This window comes from Camelina sativa, chromosome 15, assembly GCF_030686135.1.
Source record: "Camelina sativa cultivar CO46 ecotype springtype chromosome 15, ASM3068613v1".
NCBI classification, from domain to species: Eukaryota; Viridiplantae; Streptophyta; class Magnoliopsida; order Brassicales; family Brassicaceae; genus Camelina; species Camelina sativa.
This window is the reverse complement of record NC_141894.1, coordinates 19,591,200-19,614,893: the sequence shown is the minus strand read 5'-3', so window position 1 is coordinate 19,614,893 and position 23,694 is coordinate 19,591,200. Positions and strand designations below refer to the sequence as shown.

Here is a 23,694-nt window from a genome sequence, read left to right as displayed (position 1 = left end):
TTGTTCTTCACATTTTTATCTATCTAATAATGTTTGTTTCAATGTTTTATGGGTTTGCATCCTTGATGATGATTTTCGGATCTGAGTAGTGTGGTAGTTCTTGAGGATGGGATAGATTAGGTGTAGGATCTTAGTATCAATTTGGCGCCGTTGCCGTTTGGGATTCAATTTGCTACATTTAAGATTTCAAGATTTGCAAGATTAAGTTCTGTTACACCTATTATTCTGAGTACTGACTTGCTTTGGTTATCCGCTTGTTTGTTTTGCATCTCAGGTACCTGTTGATTGCAACCTTGCATGCACACCAGATAAAGAGGGCATCAGAATCTCCTTCCTGTTATCGACGACATCAATCGGTTACAAAGACCACGACAATCTCGTACTTCCACTGATCATCTGGCACCCGTCACTATGGAACTCCCTAACGGACCAAATCCGAGGCCGCGAAACATTGGTGATGGGGATGCACCGAACACTCATACTCAGAGTGCTGGAATCGTCCCTCCCGCCGTGTAGAATAATAACTTCGAAATCAAAAGTGGTCTGATCACCATGATCCAAGGAAACAAGTTTCATAGGTTGCCTATGGAGGATCCACTTGACCATTTGGACGAGTTCGACCTTCTGTGCAGTCTCACCAAGATAAACGGCATGAGTGAGGAAGGTTACAAGTTGCGCCTCTTCCCCTTCTCCCTGGGAGATAAAGCTCATCAGTGGGAGAAAAATCTTCCCAAGAGATCAATCACCACTTGGGATGATTGCAAGAAAGCATTCTTGGCCAAGTTCTTATCCAACTCCAAAACAGCACGTCTCAGGAATGACATTTCTAGGTTTACTCAAAAGAGCTCAGAATCATTCTGTGAAGCCTGAGAGCATTTCAAGAGTTACCATAGCCAGTGTCCACATCATAGATTCAATAACAAGTCACTGCTGAGCACTCTATACCTTGGTGTCCTTCCAAAAATCCGCATGCTGCTTGACACTGCTTCTAACGGTAACTTCCTGAACAAAGATGTTGATGAAGGTTGGCAATTGGTTGAGAATTTTGCCCAGTCTGATGACAACTACAATGAGGACTATGACCGCACAGTTCGCGGCGACGCTGGGTCTGAGTAGAAGTACAAGAAGGACCTCAAGAATGTCAAAGAAGCTTGACCATATCTTGCTAAGCCAGCAGAGGAGCGTCCACTACGTATCTGAGGATGACCCTTTCCAAGTTCCATATGGAGAGGGTGAGCAGACTGAGGAGATCAACTACGTTCTGAATCAAGGTGGATACAACAAGGACTATAACCCCTACAAGACGAACCCCAATTTGTCTTACCGGAGCACCAATGTTGCAAATCCAAAGGATCAGGTGTACCCTCCTCAGCAGCAACAACAAGGCCAACAAGAACCTTTTATGCCTTACAATGAAGGATTCATACCCAAACAACAACTCCAGCAGGGTTACCAAGCTCCCTCAGGACCTCTGCCCTCAACCAGTTCAGCCTACTCCAGCTCTGATCAAGAAATGAAGCAAATGATGCAACAACTTCTTCAGGGTCAAGCTAGCAGTTCTATGGATACTGCCAAGAAGTTTGTTGACCTCAGTCAGAGGATGGAGTGCTCTTACAATGATCTAGATGTCAAATTTGAAGCTCTAAATTCAAAGATAAGGTATATGGAAGGCCAATCTGCTTCTACTTCTGTACCAAAGCCTGGCCAATTCCCAAGGAAGGCTGTTCAGAACCCCAAGGAGTTTGCAAACGCAATTACGCTGAGAAGTTGGAAAACATTGCCTCCCAGACAGGGACTTCCAGACGTCACTGAGGACAATGCGGAATTAGATGGGGAGGATTTTGTTCAGGATGAAGCATAGATAAAGAACCCAGTCGAAGCAATCAAAAACCCGGTTGAATCAGTGAAGCAGTCGAACCTGAAGCTGTTAAGGAACATATTGTTTCTGATGACAAACCTTTGAGATTCATCCCTCCACCATACAAGCCTCCTCTACCATTTCCAGTGAGGTTCAAGAAGCAATTTACTGAGAAGTACAAAGCCTTGTTCGAAAAACAAGTCAAGGAGATTGAGTTGAGGATGCCATCGCTGGATGCATTCGCACTTGTTCCTCACTACCAGAAATTCCTCAAAGACTTAGTGATGGAAAGATCGAAAGAAGTTCAAGGCATGGTTGTACTAAGTCTTGAGTGCATTGCAATCATCCAGAAGAAGATTGTACCGAAGAAGCTCAAAGATCCTGGATCATTCACTCTACCTTGCTCCCTTGGACCTATGTCTTTTGATAGGTGCTTATGTGATCTTGGCGCTTCAGTTAATCTCATGCCACTCTCTGTTGCTAAGAGGTTGGATTTTACAAGGTTTAAGGGTTGCGACATCTCCCTCATCCTCGCAGATAGATCAGTGAGACTTCCACATGGTATGATAGAAGACTTACCTGTCAGGATCAGAGACGTGGAAGTGCCAACCAACTTCGTGGTTCTGGAGATGGATGAAGACCGTTCCTGGCGACTGCTGGAGCTATCATTGATGTAAGAAAGGGCAAGATTGATCTCAATCTGGACGATGACTTCATTTTGAAGTTTGACATCAAGGATACTTTGAAGAAGCCAACAATAGGAGGACAAGTCTTCTACATTGAAGAGATGGATAAGTTGGCTGATGAGTTGTTGGAGGAATTAGCTGAGGAGGATCATCTCAAGACTGCTTTAACCAAGGATGGAGATGAAGGGTTCCTGCATGAGGAGACCACTTGTTACAAGAATCTGCTAGACTCCCACAGAGAAATAGATGGACCTGAGGACTTCGAACAGCTATCTGACGCAGAGGAGGTATGTGCAGTTGAGGCAGAAACTTCAGAACGTTGGACCTCCCACTCGACCGACGTCATGACCTGACTCGAGACACCGACGTCCCACTCGATTGAGCTACTGCTTGAGCCGTACCCCTCCCACTCGATCGTGACCACTCCTGACTCCCATGCTGATGAATGGTCAGAACTGAAAGCTCCAAAGGTAGAACTAAAAACTCTCCCTTCCGGACTCAGGTACGTTTTTCTGGGAACCAATTCTACTTATCCTGTCATAGTGAATGCTAAGTTGAGTGATGATGAATTGAAGTTGGTTGTAACTGAACTTAAGAAGTATAGAAGAGCCATATGTTATTCTTTAGATGATATCAAGGGATTTTCACCTAGTTTTTGCACGCATAGGATCAATCTTGAAAATGAGTCATATGCTAGTATTGAACCCCAAAGAAGATTGAACCCTAATCTAAAAGAGGTAGTAAAGAAGGAAATCCTAAAACTGCTTGACGCTGGAGTTATCTATCCTATCTCTGATAGTACTTAGGTATCTCCAGTGCACTATGTACATAAGAAGGGAGGAATAACTGTAATCAAAAACTAAAAGAATAAGTTAATCCCAACCAGGACCATCACAGGACATAGGATGTGCATCGATTACAGGAGGTTGAATGCTGTATCTAGGAAGGTTCATTTTCCTCTGCCTTTTATTGATCAAATGTTGGAAAGACGAGCTAGTCATCCTTATTACTGTTTACTTGATGGGTATAGTGGATTCTTCCAAATCCCTATCCACCCAAATGATGAGGAAAAGACAACATTTACTAGTCCCTATGGCACTTTTTCCTACAGACGCATGCCATTTGGGTTTGTGTAATGCTCCAACCACCTTTCAAAGGTGCATGACATCAATTTTCTTGGATTTGATTGAGGAATCAGTGGAAATGTTTATGGATGACTTCTCTGTATACCGTTCCACTTTCTCCTCCTGTTTGATAAATTTGTGCAGGGTATTGACGAGATGTGAGGAGACGGACGTGGTCCTGAACTGGGAGAAGTGCTACTTCATAGTTGAAGAAGGGATCGTTCTGGGACACAAGATTTTTGAGAAAGGAATTGAGGTTGACAAAGCTAAGATTGAGGTCATTGTTCAGCTTCAACCGCCTAAGACATGGACATCAGAAGTTTTCTGGGACATGCTGGGTTTTATAGGGACTCATCAAAGACTTCCCAAAAATTGCAAAACTATTGATACTGTTGCTGTGCAAAGAGATTGAGTTCGAATTCGATGCAGTATGTCTAGAAGCTTTCAGCAAGATCAAGGAGGCCTTGGTTTCAGCACCCATAGTGCAAGCTCCGAATTGGGATCATACGTTTAAGGTTATGTGTGATGCTTCAGACTTCACAGTTAGGGCAGTTCTGGGACAACGTATTGACAAGAAGCTTCATGTCATTTACTACGCAAGTCGCACCTTGGACGAGACTCAAGGAAGGTATGCTACCACCAAGAAGGAACTCCTAGCAGTTGTGTTTGCATTCGAAAAATTCAGGAGTTACCTTGTGGGTTCGAAGGTCATGTGTATACCGACCATGCTGATCTGAGACACATCTATTTAAAGAAGGATACCAAGCCGAGACTGTTGAGATGGATTCTGCTACTTGAGGAGTTTGCATGGAGATAGTTGACAAGAAAGACATAAAAATGGAGTTGCAGATCATTTGTCTAGAATGAGGATTGAGGATGCTGTTCCAATAGATGATTCGATGTCTGAGGAACAACTTCTGGTCGCCCAGGTTTGTGAGCAGATGCATGACACATGGGTTGAGAACCTCAAAATCAATTGTATGGTGATCACTTCAGACACTGCACCATGGTATGCAGATTTCGTGAATTACAAAGTTTGTGGAGAAGTTACTGATGACGTGGATCTCTACAGGAGCAAAAAGTTTTTTAGAGAGGTCAACCACTACTTCTGGGATGAACCTTATCTATACAAAAGTGGTTCTGACGGTCTGTTCAGAAGATGCATAGCAGAAGGGGAAGTGCAGGGAGTGCTTGAGCACTGTCACGGCTCCACCTATGGAGGTCACTTCGCCACATTCAAGACAGCTCAGAAGGTTCTTCAAGCAGGTCTCTGGTGGCCAACCTTGTTCAAATACGCTCACAGTTTCATCACCAAGTGTGATGCTTGTCAGAGGATGGGCAACATCACAAGGAGGAACGAGACGCCCCAGAATCCGATTCTGGAAGTAGAGATATTTGATGTTTGGAGTATAGACTTCATGGGTCCTTTCAACCCTCCATCAAATGGTAATGTCTATATTCTGGTGGCAGTTGATTATGTTTCTAAGTGGGTCGAAGCCATTGCCAGTCTTACCAATGATCACAAGGTTGTTCTAAAGCTGTTCAAAAGTATAATGTTTCCAAGGTATGGGATACCCAGAGCGGTGATCAGTGATGGTGGAACTCACTTTGTCAACAAGGTGTTTGAGAGTATGCTGAGAAAGTATGGGGTCAAGCACAAGATATCTACTGCGTATCACCCTCAGACCAGCGGACAGGTTGAAGTCTCAAATAAGCAAATCAAGGGCATCTTGTCAAGGATTGTTGGGGTTTCGAAGAAAGATTGGTCTGTCAAGCTGGACGAGACTCTCTGGGCGTACATGACAGCTTTGAAAACGCCGATAGGCTGAACACCATTTCAGTTGGTATATGGTAAAGCATGTCATCTCTCTATGGAGGTTGAGTAAAAGACACTTTGGGCTATCAAGTTGCTGAACTTGGATATTGATACAACTCAGGCTAAAAGGACTCTTGATCTACATGAGTTGGAAGAAATCAGACTTGATGCCTATGAGAGCTCAAAGATTTACAAAAAAAGAACCAAAAATTTTCATGATAAGAAAATTGTTGTAAAGGAGCTCAAGGCTGGAGATCAGATTTTGCTTTTCAATTCCAAACTTAAGTTATTTCCTGGAAAGCTTAAGTCTAGGTGGTCTAGACCTTTTGAGGTCAAGGAAGTTCTGCCATTCGGAGCCATCACTCTTCTAAACAAAGATGGTAGTGAATTCACTGTAAATGATCAGAGAGTCAAGAAATATATAGCTGATCAAATCCGACCAGAGAGGTCTTCTATGCTCCTCTATGAACCCCCAAAAGCCTAAAAAGCTGAAGAGTCAAGCTCAGGACTTTAAACAAACTCACTTGGGAGGAAGTCCCAAAGGTATCAATGTAAATATTCTTTAGGACCTTTGTGTTTTTAATTTTTGTTTTTCTTTTTCTAGTGTTCAGGAATCTACAGAAGAGGGTCTAAGCAACAGAAAAAAAGGCAGTTAAAAGTGTGAGTTTAGAGTAAAGTCGAGTATGGTGAGTTTTACAGAAGAGATTGAGGAAAAAAAAAAAAAGAGAAAAAAATATAAGGGAGAAGCAGAGTCAAAAAGGAGTATGTCGGTCTCATGGGAAAGAAAAGAAGATACAGAGAGGGAATCTTTATTACATCCCATTCCTCACTTTTCTCCCTCACCCACGATTTTTTTTCCTCTCACCCACGTGAATCTTTATTTCAACTCTCCTATCATTTCACCTCCTATCTCTCTTGTTTCCTCTCACCAAACACATTAACTTTATGTCTCATCTTCTCACATCAACCCACCACACTCTCTTTCACACCCCCACTCGACACCCTCATTCTCTCTTTATTTAACAAACACTCACTTCATTCTCTCCTCCCACCCACCAACCATAACTCACCATTATTATCTCATTTCACTCTCTCTTGCTTCACTCTCTCACCTGCTCGAAACAGCCTCTCTTCCCAGCCATTGTTGAAGCTATTCCGAACTCGTCACCTCAGCAATCCGGTCGAGCCAATCCCGTCGAGACCTCCGGATCTGCCTAGCACTCGATCTCGTTCGAGCCACCGTCGTCTCCCCGCCCATCAAGCCGTCCGCAAAGTACCACCGCTCGAGATAACCCAAGTCGACTCGAACTGCTGACCGCCAAACTCACCGCTCGAGCCACGCTCCTCCGCCTCCACACTCGATCGAGCCATTCACTCTTCACACTGCTCGACTGTCTCTCTTGATCTGCTCCTGTCACTCTCGCTCGAGTCGTGTCTCTCTCGAACCGTCCACTCGAGCCGTCTCACTCTGCCATAATCGAGCCGCCATCCGTTACTCTTTTTTCAAGCCGACGAAGACGCGTCACTCGAGCCACATCCGTGTCCACTCGATCCGCCGTTGTTCAATGCTAACACTCGACCTGTCACTTCTCTCTCTCGAGCCGACGTCATTCACACCGCTCAAGCCATCTCCGTGAAACGTCAATCAAGCCATCTCCGTGAAGCTTCGATTGAGCCGTCCACATTGTCACCGATTGAGCCGCTTCTATCGTCGCCGCTTGAGCCACCGCTGAAAGTACTGCTTGAGCCATACACTCATTCACACCGCTCCAGCCATCACCAACCTTGACTCGATTCGACTCAACCGAGAAGTTCATCACGCCCACTCGATCGGTTTCATCTTCCCTTTGCACTCTCAAGTTTTAAGTCTATTAATTTCTCTTGTTACCTGCTCATTAACATATCAACGTTTAGCTTTGATTTGGTTTGTGACATGACACAAACCATTCATTCAGTTGAGAATACTACTATGACATATGAGAAACAGAAAACGTTCTGAGCTTATACATGAGATGAGAGAGACATATGGTTGTGTTGGTGGAGAACGCTCATCACCTGAGTCCATGGCAAAGCATTTCCTGAAAATGAAGAACATGGTTGACGAAGTTGTTGGGGGTTCAGCACAGGCAGCAGGGTCAAGCAGACCAGACAAACCGCTCTCAAAGAGCAAGAGTCACGGGAAGAGACCATCACAAGCTTCTAACTCAAGAGAGGACGGCAGTGATTACAAACAAGAGGAACCTGAGTTGCGCTCGGGACAAGCTCCTAGAAAATCTGTCAGACGGAAGGGAGCTGAGACAAAACTGACTCCCAAGGAGTACTACGAGCTGTTCCAGCAGTTGGAGTTCAACGGCACAAGATATCCCCATGTTGAAAAGGATGGAGGAACTCGGGATTGTGGAGGATGTTCAGTATCTATTTAGACGATGGCATCTGGAGAGAATCATGAACAACCTGAAGCATGGTTAAAGGGAGGAGACAATCCAGTTCCTCTCCACTCTGGAGATGCACCTGTATGCAGATGAGCCGGGGACGATGTCTGATGGAGGTCTGGGCTACATTACATTCCGCGTTCAAGGCCAATTCTACACGCTTACCTTTAGGACCATCGACGAGATATTTGGATTTCCCAGCGGAACTGGGACGACGCCGTAGTTTGATAGGAATGAGATATCCGCACTCTAGGCAACGATCAGAAGCGCACCCACATTCACTTCATCGAAGACAAAAACGATGAACCTGAGAAGCCCAATGTTTCGTTACTTCCAGAAGGCGGTTGCCAGTGCATTTTTAGCCAAGGAGATTAAGGGATACATGATGAACGGCGAGCTTGAGATGATTGATCTGACGCTTAAGGGACTCTCGTTCACTGCCATGGATTGCATCGCGCTACAATGTGACATATCCAACACTTATAAACTACATAATGTCATACAAGAATTGGATCTCGAGACTCAACAGCAACCACACTCTCGGAGTGATGTGCATGGGAGGCATGGTGACTTGGTTTCTTGAGGTTGCTGGTGTTCCCCTACCATCTGATTCGTACCCACCACGCTGGATAGACATAAGCAACCTGCGGCAGCTACGCACCTTGGACTGGGGTTTGAGGCATGGACGGTTGCTCTACAAGTTCTTGCATCCTGCGCTCGGACCCTCGAGATTACTCCTCCCGTGCGTCGAGTTGACTACAATCTTGGGGGGTGAGCATATTGAGTTCATCCCTCCTGCAGATACACTATATAATTATGATGTTGAGGAGCAACATGTAGACGTTGCGGAAGCAGACACCGAGCCAATGGAAGAAGACACAGAGGAGTACCGCCCAGAGCAGTTCTACTTCGAGGAGTACTCAAAATTAAGAATGGCCAAGGGGGTCAGAGCAGCTCATCAACGCCTCAACCAGCTTCAGCGATGGGGGAAGGCCAGAAACAAGGTGTTAAGCAGCTTCACCAAGACTATGACGAACATCATGCGTAAGTTTAGCTGCTTGACTTCCACTACTATCGTCCCTAAGTCTATCCCTAATGAAACCAGACCAATGCCGGGACGCACCTCAGCGACACTCCAGCCAACTCGTCAGAGAACACTCTCTCTGGTTCCCAATCCAGCACGTCTATCTTCAAATGTGCCTCGGGAGTGTCAGCCTTCACCCGCTCCTTCATGCCACTCGTCACACAAGTCTAGGAAGAGACGGAGACGCGGTTCGCGAGGTTCCAGAGCCTCTTTTAGTCATCGATCAGCGCGTCATTCTGCAGCTCAAGATGAGCATGAGGTTGAGGTTGAGCAGCGAGTTGAAGCTCAGGGTGATCATCAGGGTATGCACGGGATTGAGCAATAGTTCGAACATCAAGGTGATTATCAGCCTACGGAGGTTGTTGTGTTGGTATCGGACTATGGTGAGTCCAGAGTCGATGACATGCAGTGTGACGAGCAGCCGAATATGTACCAGAAGACGCAAGCGGTTGAGCAACACGTCGACCAACCCAAACAAGGCGAAGGACAGTGTCAGTTTCACGCTCCTCCTTGGGCGAGCACTGACTCCTTCTACTACTGAGGTACTCCTACCTTTCCTTTGTATATACCATTTCATTCATGCATTGTTTTTGTTGTGATTCTCAAATCCTTATGCAAATTTTTCTTACACAGGAGACTGTGTAATTTAAGTTTGGGGGAGAGTTTGAGATGATATATCTGATGTTGTGTTCTGTGATTCTTATTTCAAATTTTTGCATCATATCATGTTTGAGTTGCATCCATTTATTTGCATAGAAAAACCAAAAAAAATTGAAAAAAACGAAAATTTCCACAAAAACAGAGTATTCATGTAGTTTGCACTTGCATATTAGGATTGAGTCTAGTGTTATTCATATAGGATTTTTGCATTTAGCATAGGGATTGATGATGATTGTGACCTTGTTAGCATGCTGGACTCAATAGGATAGGATCAAGGCCCTTATTATTAGTTCTTTGATGCTTGCTGATTGAGCTTGAAATGTAAGACTGAACCAGGTTTTGATTTCTCGAAATTGCATTCTAGTCTTGATTGAAGCATGTTTTGAATTGACGTCATTCCCTATCTATCTAAACCTAATCCTGATTTACAATTATCTGATTATGCATTGAAGTTGAACTCATGGATACCATATACATACTTGGATTGTCTTTCACATTTTTACCATCCTCGTCAAGCCAAGTAGCTGATTCCCATCTTTGGAACAGTTCCCCGCACCCTTAATCAACCGTTCTTTCAAGCCAATTGTATTCTTGAGTGTAAGGCCTTTTCCGAGTTGAGCTTGTTAGAAAGTGTTAGGTTCTAACCGATAAGAGTAGGATCCTGTGTAGTTCTAGTTCGCGTTATTCGGACTAGTAGGACCAGGTGAGAACTCGATTTTGGGTATTGGGTATGGATTTGTTCTGAAAAGTGAAAAGTGAAAATAAAGTAAAGGGTAGAAAGTCTTTAGGAGGGAGATGTGTTTTCAAAGTTTACACGTCTAGTAAAGGATTTGGGTTGAGCAAAGTAAAAAGAGTTATTGGTTTTGGGCATAAAATAAAAAGATTAGACAAAGAAAAGAAAGTAAAAATGCTTAAGATGTCTAGAGTACTTAGAAGAAAAGAAAAAGAACCATAGTGATAATAAAGATTTCCCAATTCGCTAGAATGAAAAGAAGTGAACTCCTCCTAAGACTAATTTTAAAGAGTTTGAGATGATGTTTCTGATGAAGGGTGGAGATAGGACCAACTTCTGGGTTAGAATGTTAGGACTGAGTTTCCCTGGGGACCTTTGGGTAGACAGGGCGCCGCTCTTGTATGTATCAGTTGGTTTCAACCTTTAGCCTTCTCTTAAGCTCAACTCCTTTTCGTGAGAGAACCTTGTTCTGAATTGATTAAACCACTTGAGAAGGAGACCATCTTTTTCTCTGACCTTTTACCTAGCCAAATGAGTTTAATGACATTGCTTAGCTTGATTCACGGTTCTCTGTTATTGAATATTAAAGGGAGTGATTGATAGGATTGCATGTGTAGATTAAATATCAGAATCGTTTCAATTAAGTTAAGAAATAAAGTTCTTTCACCATGCATCATAGAACTAAAAAGTAGGACCTTGATTCCAACTACTCTATTCAGCATGTTTTAGGTTCTGAGACCCCATCTTCACACCTCTTTTCCATACTTTGTTCTTGATCGTTTGCTTGAGGGCAAGCAAATACTAAGTTTGGGGGAGTTGATATGTCTATATTTTGTCTCTCCTTAGCATATATTTATCATGCATTTAGCTAGGATAACTCATTGTTTTACATCATTTTCTAGTATTTTGTATACAATTTGCATGTCTAGGTAGTTCTTGCATCATCTTTGCATACACTGTGCATTTTGGAGTATTTCAGGTATCTAGGAGACGTTGGAAGCGCAACCGTTTGAGCCAACCTTCCAGACATCGCTCGAGCCATTCGTTTGAGCCACAGACTCTAGACGGCGTTCGAGCCACGCACTCCAGACGGTGTTCGAGCCACGCACTCCAGACGCCGTTCGAGCCACGCACTCCAGACGACACTCGAGCCAACACTCCAGACGTCGTTCGAGCCATCCCTTATTACCACCACTAGACCTCGTTTGAGCCAGCCTCACCGCGCATCACTCGACCTCACTCGAGCCATGTGGATCGAGCCAATGGACGCACACCAACTCGTTTGCACATGTCAGGAAGGCGCTCCATCTTACACGCTTCAGGAGATTCCTAAACCGACGCTCTATCTTGTTGTTTTAAGTTTTAGGGATTCACATGTTTTTACTATAAATACACTTTGTTAAGTCTTGGCTGAAGATATCTTTTATTCTCATTTTGTTATTTTCCTTAAGTTTTTACCTAGCCACGAGAAACGCTTTGAGACTTTGTAATCCGACATCTATGAGTTTATTGAGTATTTACATTTGATTTCTTCTACAAAGTTGTTCTTCACATTTTTATCTATCTAATAATGCTTGTTTCAATGTTTTCTGGTTTTGCATCCTTGATGATGATTTTCGGATCTGAGTAGTGTGGTAGTTATTGAGGATGGGATAGATTAGGTGGAGGATCTTAGGATGTAGGGTGTTTAAGCTTTAATTTTTATGATTCCCTTCTGGACTAGAGTTAGAAATACTTGTTTCTCTCTGATCAACTGGAACTAGGTCTTAGACATTTCCGCACCCAAAAGGTGTTCGATGAAATGTCTGACCAACTAGTGCCAGAGACTTACGTTCCTAGCCTAAGAGATTAGTTGTCTAGGATGTTTGTTGACGTGAATGAACTTGTTTTCATGCCATGCTTGATCATATTTCTCTAGCGAGAGCTAGGTTTGGAAGTGGTTGAGTTTGAGTAGCTTCTGTCAAGAGATTGGATTAGCTAAGAAGTGATGTTTATTGTTTAGGGATGGTTTGCTTGTGACATGCTAAACACTCTATAGACTAGGATACTCCACCGAAATCAATTAATCCCATCCTTAGGACTTCTTTCTTTCTGATTTCTATATCATTCCTGAGACTGTTTCGTTTCTTGCTTTTTAGTTGATGCTTAGACTCGTTTCTGTTTTTATTCATTTTTGCTTCTTGTCATGCATTCTCGTTTCTAGTTCTGTGACTCATTTCCGTATTGCATTTTGACCATTCTAGGATTGTTAGACAAACACTCTTTTTAAATTGGCTTGACTTGTGATTGGTTGATCGCATTTTGATTGTTAGCAACAACCCATTTGGATTGACACCTTAAGTATTAAAACTACACAAGGTTAATTGAACCTGCTAGGACACACAAAATTCTAGTATCACATTGCCGACAACCAACTTCCCTTTTCTCCTTAGCTCATCATCAACATAAGTAAAAGCGGGATGAGATGCTTTATCAACCATGAGCTCAGATATAATTTCCTGCAAGTGTTGGTCTTGTTGCCATAAAAGCTTAAGCAAATCATAGAACCCATGATGAACTTGAGAAAGTGTGATATGGAGGAGTTGTGAACCTGTTACGCGAGATAGTGCATCCGCAGCATAGTTCTCTTTACCTTGCTTGTATTGGATCTCATATGTATATCCCATAAGCTTCGACAACCAAATTTGTTGGAAAGGGGTTGTTACCTTCTGATCCAGCAAGAACTTTATACTTTTTTGATTAGTTTTTATGATGAACGGACGGTGAGATAAATAAGCACTCCAAGTCTGAACTGCATATACCACTGCCAACAATTCTTTCTCATACACTGATAGGGACTGATGTCTAGGACCTAGAGCTCTGCTGATATAGCCAATGGGATGGTGATCCTGCATTAAAACTGCACCAATACCATTATTAGAAGCATCAGTTTCGACCATGAATACCTTGTTAAAATTAGGAAGAGCGAAAACCGGGGAAGAAGACAATGCAAGCTTCAACTCAGAAAAGGCGTGTGTAGCTTCTGGACCCCATGTAAACCCATCTTTCTTAAGCAAAGTGGTGAGCAGACGAGCCAAAATACTATATCCCTTTATAAATCTGTGATAGTAGTTAGCCAATCCTAGAAAACTTTGCAGTTGTTTCTGAGTAGACGGTAAAGGCCAATCTGTGATAAGGTTTGATATTTTTAGGGTCGGTGCTAACTCCTTCAGCTGAAATGAAGTGGCCTAGATATTCAATAACGGTTGCGCCAAAGGTGCACTTGGAGGCTTTAAGATATAGTCGTTGCTCTCGAAGAATCGAGAAAACCACATTCAAATGTTGCAAATGCTCTTCCCAACTAGAACTGTAGACTAGGATGTCATCGAAGAATCCAAGGAGATACTTTCGAGCAACTTCCTGAAATACATGATTCATGAGCCCTTGAACCGTACATGGTGCATTGGTCAGCCCAAAAGGCATAACCAAATATTCATAATGCCCAGAATGAGACTCAAAGGCAGTCTTGTAAACATCAAACGGTGACATTCAAAGTTGGTGGAAACCAGCCCGGAGATCTAACTTGGAAAAATATCTGGCGCCGGCCAACTTGTCAAGTAAATCCTCAAGTAGAGGTATGGGATATTTATCCTTAACAGTTTGTTTGTTGAGGCCCCTGTAGTCAACACATAGTCTCCATGAACCATCTTTCTTCTTGACGAGAACAATTGGAGAAGCATATGGGCTAGAACTGTTCTGTACTATCCCCTGTTTCAACATATCTTGTACCATCTCATCAATGATATCTTTTTGTAACGAGGAATACATGTATGGCCTTTGGTTGATCGGATTTGCTCGAGCAATAAGGGGAATTCAATTATCAAAACCTTCGCGGAAAGGTTGGAGCACGGATGGTTCTACGAATAAATCACTATAAGATTCCAGTAATGTTTGCAATGCAGCTTCATGCGTCGGAATAGTGGTCTGTGCAGATATATGGGAGAACAGGACCTCAGGTTTAAGAGGAGGTGAGATGGAGAGTGAGTCGGTCATTTCTCTAACCTGAATCATAGCAATTTGTGGCCAAGGAGGAGTAGGTTGTTAAGACTACCACCCTTAACCAACTGGCAACCAGCTTTTGTAACCCCATGAAGTCTGTGTTTAATCCCATTTAAAGTAAACTCCATATGCAGTTTTGAGAATTCCCACCAAATTGGGCCTAAAGTAGATAACCACTGCACGCCTTATACCAAATCACAACAGTCCAATGGTAAAGTACGGATTTTAGTAGTGATAGTATACGTTTGCATCGTCCAAGTAAACTTCTCACACTTGAATCCTGTTTGCAAACGGTTCTCGTTTGCTGCAGAAACAGTCATCAGCTTGATAGGTTCCAACGGGCAACCTAGTTCTTTGGCGAGGCTCAAGTCCAAAAAATTGGGCGTACTACCTGGGTTAACTAATATATGGAACTTCTTCTTCCCATATTCCCCTATTATACGCATTGCAATTAAAGGTGGTTGAACCATTCAAAGCATTAACCGAAATTGTTGGGGACTTGTCTTGATTTTCTGTCATCTCCTCGATGGCAGTCACAATTGTTTCCTCCTCACAACATTCTTCTTCGTCTTCACCGTCCATGAAAAGCACATGTGATCTCTTATGTTTTAGGTGATGATATGGGGAAAAAGGTTCGTCACAAAACATACACAGACCTTTTGACCTCCTTTGCATTTCTTGATATGTAAACTTTTTTGGTAATCTTTCTGGGAGTGTTTTGGATAGAACATCTGGCGTGGAAGGTTGGAATTTGTTAAAATATGGCTGTTTTGGAGACGGTAAAAGAGGGGACATATTTGAGCTCCTGTACTGGGGAGTAAAGGGAACTCTGGTCTGTTTCAAAGACGTATGTTGTTAGTAGTTTTCGTGGAGCTTGGCTAGTCGTGCTGCTTTAGAAATTGTTTGTGCTTTAAACTGTCGTACATTTATTAATAAGGTCGACATTTTGAATGGTTGATTTAAGTTTAGTTTTTGTCGACTTATTTATTTTTCCATCGATTTATTTTAAAATTCTCGACTTTTTTTTGTCTGATTGTTTTTTTACATAGTCGGCTTTTGATGATGTTGATTTATTTTTTTTGTTTGTTGACTTATACTATTTTTTTTTCTCATCGATTTGTTTGGTCTTAGACTCTTAGTAGACTTATTTCATTTTACGTTGATTTATTAATATGTTTAACTTTTTGAACTGTCGACTAGTAACACCCGCAAACCGATATCTGGTTATTGGGAAGGGGTGTCGATCGACAACAAGGAGAGTGTCGATCGACACCATCAATGTTTGGTTCGACCAGGTTGTTTTTAATTATCGTTTCTGGTTTGGTTGATTTAATTGGGTTATCTAAACCATGTATATAAGGGAAAACTTGACCTAGGTCGTGGAAAAGAGTTTGTTTTGGCCATTCTAAGAGAAAAGAGAGGAGAAAGTTGTTCTTGAGAGTTTGGAGGCTTTTGGAGAGATACTTGGCTTGTGTGGTGAGATCTGTTGCTGCGGAGTGGAGATCTTGTGCTAGGAACAAAGAAGAAGGCTTCTATGGGTTGGGTTCGTCGTTGTTGAGTCAGAATCTTGCTGCAAAAGAGGTGAGTGCATGACCATGGCTTATCTAAGCCTGATAATCCTTTGTTTGCTTGATTTGTTGCGTTTTGTGGTGTTGTTCTTGCTTGTGGTGGTTGTGTTGTGGTTATTATAGGTTCCTGAGGCTTTTGGGAGAGTTTGGGACAGATTGGAGGCAGATTGAAAGGGGGATCGTCGTTCGGATTCATGCAGTTTGCGTCTGTGAAGGGAGTGTCAATCGACACCAGTTAGGTGTCGGTCGACACCATGTTTGGACCAGTGTCGATCGACACCACTCTGGTGTCGGTCGACACCAACTTGCCTGATTCATGATTTTTCATGGTTTGTTGTGTTTGTTTGTTGTTTGTTAAACATTGGAATCCTAGTTGGTTGTGTGTATAGCCTAGTAGATGGGAATATTGCCTCACTAAGTATTTGTGATAATACTTACGTATCTCGATTGTTGTTTGTGGTGTGGAGGTATGTGACGTGGAATCATGGTGATGAGGAGGAGGATGATCTAGGGTCTCGTTTGTGTGTTGTTGGCTATATTGTTTATGTTGGAACCTTGGATAGAGTTGTGCTAGGTTGTTGGATAGTATGTTTAGGAGTGTTATTGTATTGATGATGTATTAGTTTGTATTATTGGTATGTTTCCGCTGTGTTTAATGGTTATTGCTGGTTTAATATTGAGTTGTGGTTTGGGTTGGTTTAATTAAGTAGTATGGGATGCTTAATTATATATTTTAGTTATTAAAAAAAAACGATGGTTGTTTCAATTTGGTATCAGAGCCTTTACTGTTCTAGGATGGTTAAGTGAATGGTTAGAGCGGTTAGGAATTTAATTGGGTGAATTATTTTCCTGTTGCTTGATATATGATGTTGTGTGAGGAAATCGATTATGAGTAGTTAGTCAATTTGTTTGTGGTATGAAATCCTAGTATCATCCTCTTCGAGCCTTCAATGAGATTCCACGGTAAGATGTGTGCTTTTTGTGTGGTTTTGAATTGTGTGCTTAGCTTTCTGTTTTGGGTAGGTTAGATGGTTAAGGGTGGAGCAGATGCGGGTCATGGACGCGGTCGTCGTCGTGGTAGGGGCAGAGTCCCAACAGTGAATGAGTCTGTTGAGCAGAGTGTGACAACTGAGGGTGTCTGCGAGTCACAGGACTTCCAGGAGGGGTCCATGAGTGTGGCCGGTGGTGGTAATGATAGGACCATAGGCGCTGAGGGGGTCGGTGTGGGTGGTGTCAGTGCTCGAGTGGCCGGTGGTGCTAGGGTTCCGGGTGTGGGAATCCCAGCAGGTGGAGCCCCTGTAGGAGGTGTGGACCTGGCGGGCTTGTTGACGCAGCTGTTGGAGCGGATACCGGGAGTGGGTCCGGCTCAGGCTCTGGTAGTGCCACCAGTGGTGGCGGAGGAGCAGCAGCCAGTGGCTGTGGATGTGAGAGCTCATGCTTGTTATTTGTCTATGTTGAGGGAGATGCATAATCTTGATACTGCGCGGTTTTCGGGTGGTACAGATCCTACTGCTGCAGATGCATGGAGGACGAGTGTGGAACGTAACTTCCATACTCTGAGATGTCCTGAAGAGTTTTGGGTGGACATAGGGGTCCACCATTTGGTTGGTGATGCTCAAGTCTGGTGGAGATCAGTGTCTGCTAGGAGAGTGCAGAGGGAGATGACTTGGACTGACTTCATGGAGGAGTTCAACCGCAAGTACTTTCCGAGAGAGGCATTGGACTGGTTGGAGGTGCAGTTCCTTCAGTTATCTCAGGGGACGCGGTCAGTGCGGGAGCTGGAATTAGAGTTCAGTCGACTTCTGTGTTATGGGGGCCGGGCAATGGAGCCCGAGGTGGCTCAGATCAGGAGGTTCATGAGGGCGCTTTGTGAGGACTTGAGGGTCCATTGCAGAGGGAGGAGTTACGCTACAAGGGCGGAGCTGGTGGAGACTGCAGCGGAGAGAGATGATGACTTGAGGTCATAGGTAGTGGTGGTCAGTCCAGCGGTTCAGACATAGGAGACTTTAGAGCAGAGCAACCCGAGCAAGGGTAACAAGTTGGAGCAAAGGCATAAAAGGAAGCGGGAAGACACTTCAGGTATGCAACAAGGTGGGCGAGGGTGCTTCGGATGTGGAAGCAGGGACCACAGGTTGGCAGACTGTCCAAAGAAAGGTAATCCGCATGAATATCGTCGATCGTGTTATTATTATGGGGAGGAGGGGCATATCAGGTCTTTCTGTCCTAAGTGGAGGCAGATGATGGAGGTTGGGGCACAGCCGAAGGGAGGACCGGGTGCTCAACCCGGAGTTTAGTTTAGCTTATGTTTCTTTTTATGTTAGTTATGTTTTTTTTTCGTTTGGAGTTGTAAACGGTTATTGCATTTGAGGTTTTAATAAAAACTGGAGTTCTTTGGTTTTGTGATTTATGGATCTTCTGGAAAAGGAAATCGCTTGGGAGTTCTATAAATGGAAAGTTTACATAAATAGAAAGTTTTTAAAAATGGAAAGCTCTATGAATAGTTAGGACCTGTCTATTTTTGGAACAGGGATGTGAAATGCCGGAGTGGCGGGAATGATTAGAGGTTGACCTGCAGAGTGGTCGCAGATGAGATGATCAGTTCTCAAGCATTTTGTTTTGATTGGGATGTCACAGTGTTAAGAGAATATACGGGTTCTAAAGATAGGAAGTTTTATGAATAGTTAAGCTTGTCTATTTTTGGAAAGGGTGTTTGTAAACACCAAAGTGTTTGAGATGATAGGAGTGAGGCCTGGGGGTGGCCATGGTAGTGGTGATATTCTAGGAGAGAATATGGTATTGGTAGGACATTGAGATGTTCTTAGTGGATCACAGGGGGTGGTCCCAGTTGGAGAAATGCTTATAGACGTTATGACCGTTTGCTATAGAGACGGGGGGTCCTGAACAACTCATGAGGAGATGGGGGTTCTCCTAAGGGGGCGGGGGGTTCCCTAGATACCGATAGCTCAAGGGACTGCGGTCATGAGGGTGGCAGAGGAGATGGGGGTTCTCCTGAGGAGATGGGGGTTTTCCTGGTACCGAGATCTCGAGGGTGACGACCTGAGGGTGAGACGGTATGGCTCGAAGACAGGGGGTCTGAGAGTGTGCTCGAAGATGGGGGGGGGGTCTAAGAGTGTGATCGGTATGGCTTGAAGGTTGCGACCTAAGAGCGGATGAGTTGGTGGCAAAAGTGTCAAGGACGTGGGGATAAGCATTGTAACCGGAAGTGGATTAAGGAGATTGATGGGGGTTCAATCTCAGATTTTTCTATTGTGACCGGATGTGCATTTAGGAGATTGATGGGAGTTCAATCTCAGGTTTCAGATTGAGATCGGGTGCGGGATCTCGGGATTGATGGGGGTTCAATCTCGGGGTTGTTGTGTGTGGACCGAGAAGGTCATGTGGATGCTGGGCTAGGGGGACAAAGTTGTGATGGTTGAGAGGGTCTGGCTTGAGTTGACCAGTAGATTCTGGTTTGATTTGACCATTGGGGTCTGATTGTGTTGACCAGTGGGGTCAGGGTAGTTTAGACCAGTGGTGTCCTGGATGCAGTAGACCATATGGTTGGATGGTGCGAACCATGCGACGGTGGTCGGATGAGTTTTGCGGTCTAGTGGCGGTGTGTTGCATATTCGAGGACAAATCTTTTGTTAGAGGGAGAGAATTATAACACCCGCGAACCGATTTCTGGTTAATAGGAAGGGGTGTCGATCGACACCAAGGGGAGTGTCGATCGACACCATCAATGTTTGGTTTGACCAGGTTGTTTTTAATTGTCGTTTCTGGTTTGGTTGATTTAATTAAGTTATCTAAACCATGTATATAAGGGAAAACTCGACCTAGGTCGTTGAAAAGAGGTTGTTTTGGCCGTTTTAAGAGAAAAGAGAGAAGAAAGATGTTCTTGAGAGTTTGGAGGCTTTTGGAGAGATACTTGGCTTGTGTGGTGAGATCTGTTGCTGCGGAGTGGAGATCTTGTGCTAGGAACAAAGGAGAAGGGTTCTAAGGGTTGGGTTCGTCGTTGTTGAGTCAGAATCTTCCTGCAAAAGAGGTGAGTGCATGACCATGGCTTATCTAAGCCTGAGAATCCTTTGTTTGCTTGATTTGTTGTGTTTTGTGGTGTTGTTCTTGCTTGTGGTGGTTGTGTTGTGGTTATTATAGGTTCCTGAGGCTTTTGGGAGAATTTGGGACAGATTGGAGGCGGATTGAAACGGAGGATCGTCGTTCGGATTCGTGCAGTTCGCGTCTGCGAAGGAATGTTGATCGACACCAGTTAGGTGTCGGTCGACACCATGTTTGGACCAGTGTCGATCGACACCACTCTGGTGTCGGTCGACACCAACTTGCCTGATTCGCGATTTTTCCTGGTTTGTTGTGTTTGTTTGTTGTTTTTTAAACATTGGAATCTCAGTTGCTTGTGTGTATAGCCTAGTAGATGGGAGGATTGCCTCACTAAGTATTTATGATAATACTTACGCATCTCGATTATTGTTTGTGGTGTGAAGGTATGTGACGTGGAATCATGGCGATGAGGAGGAGGATGATCTAGATTAATATATATTTATAGTTGCATAAATTATTGATTGAAAAAATAAAGAATTATTAGTGAATTATATATATATATATATGTATATATTTAAAACTGTTATTATCTGAAATTTTACTGAACATAAATCCAAAAAGAATAATTCTAATTAATTTTATTGTATTTTTATATAATAAATTTTAGAAATTAAATTACTAAGTAATACCAGATATTTTAAATTTTATCTGAATTTTAATCTTTTAGTTATTGATTAATATTATATATATTAAATTAATTCGTCATTTTCTATAAAAAATTAACAAAATTTTTGAATATATTGTTTACACGATATTTTTAGAAATAATTTTGTCAAATGAATTAATTTAGTTATATTGTATTTATTTAAAATGTTTAATTAATTTTTAATTAAGGACAAAATAGTCATTTTGTGCAATATATAAGATACATTTTAAAGACATAAAAAATTGGTGAAGTGACCTTAGTGCAGTAGCAGGAGGTAAGTCCATTTGTAGAAGGCACCATCACACCCGTGATCGAGTCCCGGCTCCTAAGAATGTAGGAAATTGGCTATTGAGCCGGCCAGTTGTGGCCCAATGGTTGGCAAAAAAAAAATCTAGTATAGATTTCAAATTTCCTACTAAAATTATGGTATGTATTCAAATTTTTTCATAAGTATAAAATGTAATAAGTCAACAATGAATAAACAAATCAACAGAAAAATATAAATCGATGAACAAAAAAATAAGTGAACACTTAAAAAAATCGACTATGTTATAAATCCACTAGCCATAACATAAGTCAACTATTTTAATATAAGTCGATGACAAAGATAATTAAGTCAATAGAAGTAAAAAACAAAACGATTGTTCAAAAAGTTGACATTATAAATAAATCAACATTGATTAAAATAAGTCTAAAATAATTTTAAAAAAAATTAAATTTAAAATTTAAAATATTCAAATTTTAAAAGAAATTACTTTTTGAAATTGTTAAATTCAGAATAAATTATTAATAAATATAAATTATAAAAAAATTATTTATTGTATTTTAAATAATGATTACATAAATCAATTTTTGATCTTAAAATTTTGAATAAAGGAAAAGAATTTAAATATTTTTGTTGATATTATTTAGATTTAAATTTATTTAAAAATAAATAATTAAAGATTATTAAATTTCTAATATGTATATCAATGTTTATTTAATTGTTATTTTTAATAAAAGGGTATATCTGTTCATTTTCTTTTTAAAATGTGTAGTTTTCAAATAACTATAATATTGAGTGCAATTTTCAAATTTCTTAAATTTTTTATTATATTGTTAAAAATGTCCCCTCAAAATATTGATCTTATTAATAAATCAATGTAAAATGTAATAAGTCAACAATAAAAAAAAAACAAATCAACAGAAAAAATATAAATCGATGAACAAAAAAAATAAGTCAACAATTAAAAAAATCGACTACGTTATAAATCGACTAGCCATAACATAACTCAACTGTTTGAATATAAGTCAACAGAAGTAAAAAACAAAACGATTGTTCAAAAAGTCGACAATACAAATAAATCAACATTGACTAAAATAAATAAGGCTAAAACACTGATATATATATACATATATATATATATTAGAAATTGTATAATCTTGAATTATTTATTTTTAAATTCAACAAAAATATTTAAATTCTTTTTCTTTATTCAAAATTTTAAGATAAAAAATTAATTTATGTAATCATTATTTAAAATACAAGAAATACATTTTTGTTATAATTTATATTTATTAATAATTTAGTCAGAATTTAAAAATTTTAGAAATAATTTATTTTTAAATTTGAATTACTTTAAATTTTAAATTTATTTTTTATTGTTTTTATTATTTTTATATAATTGTTAAAATAATTTTTAATAAAAAGGGTATATATGTCCATTTTCATTTCAAAATGTGTAGTTTTCAAATAACTATAATATTGAGTGTAATTTTTAAATTTCTTTAAAAATTTAGTATATTCTTAAAAATGTCTCTTTTTTTTAAACCAAGTTGTCAACACTTTGTTCTTTTTCTTTCTCAATAGTAAGAATATTTTGTTACACATATAAAAAAAAAACAAGCCATATAAAGCCCAATAGTAATATAATTAGAGAAATGATTTTCAGCTATAAATGATAATAAATATGTGAAATAGTTTAATAGTTTGTAATATATATGAAATAGTTTAATTTCTATAAAGGCTTGGACATTCGGGTAACCCGTTTGGATTTGGGTATTACTTGATCGGGTTTGGATAAACGAGTTTAGAAAATTAGAACCCATTGGATATTTCTTGATATATGGGTTCGGTTTGGTTCAGGTATCCAAAAAAATCTTTAAAATTAATTAAATTTACTAAATTTTGACGTATTTAACAAATAATTTTAGATATTTTGATTATTTTTGATATTTAGGTATAAAACTAATAGAAATACTCAAAATTATAATTAAACGTTTGGGTAATTGAATTATATCAATACTAAATATTATAAATAATTTTTTAGTATTTCTATATTTGGATTATGATGGGTACCAGAACGGATATCGGGTATTTTCCGACCCTAACCCGAACCAATGGATATTAGAAAATAGAACGCAATAAGGTTTTATAGGTAAACCCGTATCCAAGTTGGGTATTTGGATATGGTTTTTCTGCCCAAGACTTTTCTATATTATACAATCTTAAAATAATTTCCATATTATAATTTATTTTTATTAAAACGTCTGTTATCCATATGTTTTGCAAAATCAAACAAGATGAATGGGACACACGTCTCTTATGGGTTTCACGGGACAGGTTTTCTATGGGTAAAAAATAGCAAAACCATTACAAGGTAGGCCTAATGAGATAGGTTTGTCCAGCTACACAATTTAAATCATCCGATTTGATAAGTTTCAATTAATCTTTTTGGCTGATTTTATCTGGTTTGATAGTTCATGGGACGAGACAGGATGGGTATTTTATTAGCTCCGGTTTGGGACGGATTTTCTGTTAGTTCCGGTCCGGGACGGGTTTTCTGTTAGTTCTGGTCGGGGATGGGTTTTCGGTTAGCTCTAGTTTGGGACAAGACGGTTTGATAGTCCACAGGAAGGGAAAAGATGGGTTTAAACTTTAAACATATCACCTT

The 23,694-nt window shown here is 40.9% G+C and overlaps 1 non-coding gene across 1 annotated transcript; it reads right to left on the bottom strand.

Annotated features, from left to right (window-relative positions):
* Positions 1-807: 807 nt before the first annotated feature.
* LOC147926877 (small nucleolar RNA R71) lies at positions 808-914 on the bottom strand. The gene has a single exon (XR_015583168.1). It is a non-coding gene; the product is annotated as a small nucleolar RNA R71 (small nucleolar RNA).
* Positions 915-23,694: the final 22,780 nt, after the last annotated feature.